General features: G+C 35.4%; 1 pseudogene; it reads left to right on the top strand.

Moving 5' to 3' along the window:
• Positions 1-3,113: 3,113 nt before the first annotated feature.
• The window catches only part of LOC109396697 (heterogeneous nuclear ribonucleoprotein K-like), a 2,992-nt pseudogene continuing 2,102 nt past the window's right edge, over positions 3,114-4,003 (top strand).

The following is a 4,003-nucleotide window of genomic DNA, read 5'->3' as shown; positions in this document are numbered from 1 at the left end:
ACTCTGGGACAACTGCAAAAGGTATAAAAAATCATAATGGGAATACCAGGGGGAAGAGAGAGAGAGAGAAAGAGAAGGAGAAGGAAAAGGAGGAGAAGAAGGGAAGAAGGAGATGGAAAGAAGGAAAGAAGGAAATATTTGAAGAAGTAATGACTGATGATTTTCCCAAATTAATGTCAGAGACTAAATCACAGATCCAGGAAGATCAGAGAATTCGAAGCAGGGGGAAAAAAATTACACCTAGATATATCATATTCAAACTTCAGAAAATTAAAGATAACAAAAAACTCTTTGCAAAAGTCAGCAAAATGAAACACTTTACCTATAGAGGAACAAAGATAAGAATTACACATGACTTCTTCTCAGAAACCATTCAAGTAAAAGGAAGGTAGAATGAAATATTTAGTGTTGAGAGAAGAAAATCACCAAGCTAGGATTCTGTACCCTGACAAATTACCCTTCAAAATGAAGTAGAAATACTTTCTCAGACAAATAAAACTTGAGAGAATTTTTTGTTAGTAGACCTGTCTTGCCAAAAGTATTATAAGAAATTCTTCAAAGAGAAGGAAAATGATTAAGGAAAGAAACGAGTCTATATCAAGAAAAAAAGTAGATCAGATAACAAATAAGTGAAGGTAAAATAAAAACTTATTTTTCTTATTGTTAATTGATGCAAAGATAGCATTTTGTTATCTTTTAATAGTAGCAATAATGTATTCAGTTGTCTTTGCATATATATATTCATATATATATACATATACAAAATTATATAGTATATGCTTATGCATGATTACATATAAGTGAAATGAATGACAGCAATGATACAAGGGAAAAGATGGAAAAATTAGGACTATTTTGTTGCTATAAGGTACTTGCACTACCAAGAAGCAGTATACAGTTTTTTGAAAGTGTGGAAGACAAAAATAAGGACAAAGAACAAGGGCAACAACTAGAAAACAGCAAATATTATAGGTATTAGCCTAATTATATCAATAAACACTTTAAAAAATACATGAGTTGAAAGATAAAGATTGTCTGATGGATCAAAAATGAGATACAACTATATAGTGTCTGTAAGAAACCCACTTTAAATATAAGCATATAGATTAAAAGTAAAGGCATGGAGATAGATATACCATCTTAACACTAATCAACAGAAAGCAAGGGTCAATGTATTAATTTTGGATGGGGCAGGTTTCAGAGCAAGGAAAGTTATTAGGAATAAATAGGGGCATTACATAATGATAAAGTGGTTGATGTGCCAAGGAGATATAACTGTCCTTAGTGTGTATTCACCTAAAAAGAGAACATTGAGGTACATGAGACAAAAACTGAATAATTGAGAAAACTTCACGGAGAAATAGGTAAATTCACTATTATAACTGGAGAGTTTACCATTATCCTATCAGAAATGGACAGATCCAGCAGACAGAAAAGCAGAAAGGGCATAATTGAACTCAACAGCATCATTAATCAACTGGATATAATTGACATCTATAGATTATGTCACATGTCATCCAACAATCACAGAATGGACAATTTTCATAAGCTCACATGGAACATTCACCAAGACAGACCACATTCTGGGCCATAAAACACATCTTCAAAGACTAGAAATCATACAATGTCTTCTCTCAGACTACAAGGTAATTAAACTGGAAATTAACAACAGAAAGATAGCTGGAAAAATCTCCAAATACTTGGAGATTAAATAGTGCCCTTTTAAATAACACATTGGTCAAAGAAGAAATTTCAAGAGAGATTTATAATTATTTTAAAAAATACAACTATCAAAGTGTGTAGGATGTAATGAATGCAGTGTTTAGAGGAAAATTTATAGCATTGAATGTTTATATTAGAAAAGGAGAAAGATCTAAAATTAATAATCTGAACTTCCACCTTAGAAAATTAGAAAAAGAAATACAAATTAAATCCAAACTAGAAGCAAAAAAGAAATTATAAAAATTAAGACAGCAATCAATGAAATTGAAAATAGGAAATCAACATAGAATGTCAACAAAACCAAAAGCTGATTCTTTGAAAAGATCAATAAAATCAATATCTCCAGCCAGGCTAACTAAAAAAAAAAAGAAAGAAGACAAAATGGATTAATATTAGAAATGAAAGAGGGGACATCATTTCATGTCCCATGAAAATTTAAAAAATAAGGAATATTATGAACTACTCTATGACCAAAATTTGATAACATAATGAAATGGACCAATTCTTTGAAAGACCCAATCTTCCAAAACTCACAGAAGAAGAAACAATCTGACTAGGCCTATATTATTACAGAAATTAAATCAATAATTAATAACCTTCCAAAACAGAAAGCACCAGGCCTAGATTGGTGAATTCTACCAAACATTTAAGGAAGAAATTATACCAATTCTCTACAATCTCAAAGCACAGAAATACTTCCCAAGTCACTCTATGAGACCAGCATTACCCAAGTATCAAAACCAAGCAAAGACAATGCAAAAAACAAATAAACAAATAAAAAAACTGCAAACCAGTTTCTCTCATGAGCATAGACATAAAAGTCCTCAACAAAATATTAGCCAATCACATCCAACAATGAATAGAAAGAATTATATACCACGACCAAGAAGGATTTATCCCATTTATGCATGGCTGGTTCAACAACCAAAAATTAATTCATGTAATTCATCACATCAGCAGGCAAGGACGAAAAATCACATGGTCATATCCAAAGGAACAGAAAAAGCATCTGATAAAACCCAATGCCCATTCATGATAGAAACTCTTAGCAAAGTAGGAATAGAGGGGGACTTCCTGCGCTTGATAAAAAAACTACAAAAAAACCTCAGCTAACATCATAGTTAATGGCAAAAAAACCCTCAAAGATGTCCCTTCTTGCCACGCTTCTCAACATCATACTGGAAGTCCTAGCTAATGCGGTAGGACCTGAAAAGGAAGTATCAGGTCCATAGGCTTGGAAGAAAGAAATCAAACTGTCTTTGATCACAGAGAACATGACCAGAAAATCCCGAAGAGTCAAGAAAAGAATTCCTGGGGCGGGGGCCTGCGCTCCTTCTCTGTCTAGCTGTGACTGGCTGAGGTGGCGCTGCGGCATAGGGACGGCCGCCTCGTGCGATTGGTGTGTCCATTTAATCCAAAAAAATGGAAACTGAACAGCCAGAGGAAATCTTCCCCAACACCGAAACCAATGGTGAATTTGGTAAACGTCTTGCAAAAGATATGGAAGAGGAACAAGCCTTTAAAAGATCTAGAAACACTGATGAGATGGTTGAATTACACATTCTGCTTCAGAGCAAGAATGCTGGGGCAGTGATTGGAAAAGGAGGCAAGAATATTAAGGCTCTGCGTACAGACTACAATGCCAGTGTTTCAGTCCCAGACAGCAGCGGCCCCGAGCGCATATTGAGTATCACTGCTGATATTGAAACAATTGGAGAAATTCTGAAGATCATCCCTACCTTGGAAGAGGGCCTGCAGTTGCCATCACCCACTGCAACCAGCCAGCTCCCACTCGAATCTGATGCTGTGGAACGCTTAAATTACCTATACTATAAAGGAAGTGACTTTGACTGCGAACTGAGACTGTTGATTCATAAGAGTCTGGCAGGAGGAATTATTGGGGTCAAAGGCGCTAAAATCAAAGAACTTCGAGAGAACACTCAGACAACAATCAAGCTTTTCCAGGAATGCTGTCCTCATTTCACTGACAGAGTCGTTCTTATTGGAGGAAAACCTGATAGGGTTGTGGAGTGCATCAAGATCATCCTTGATCTATATCAGAGTCTCCCATCAAAGGACGTGCACAGCCTTACGATCCCAATTTTTATGATGAAACCTACCGTATTTGCCGGCGTATAAGACTACTGGGCGTATAAAACAACCCCCTAACATTTCCACTCAAAATACAGAGTTTGTTATATACTCACCGTATAAGACTACCCCCTCTTCCGCACACCTTCCACACACCAAATAAAAGGTAAAACAATATCAGATTTGATTT

The sequence above is a fragment of the Hipposideros armiger genome, unplaced genomic scaffold, assembly GCF_001890085.2.
Source record: "Hipposideros armiger isolate ML-2016 unplaced genomic scaffold, ASM189008v1 scaffold_535, whole genome shotgun sequence".
Taxonomy (NCBI): Eukaryota; Metazoa; Chordata; class Mammalia; order Chiroptera; family Hipposideridae; genus Hipposideros; species Hipposideros armiger.
This window is presented reverse-complemented; position numbering and strand designations above follow the sequence as displayed.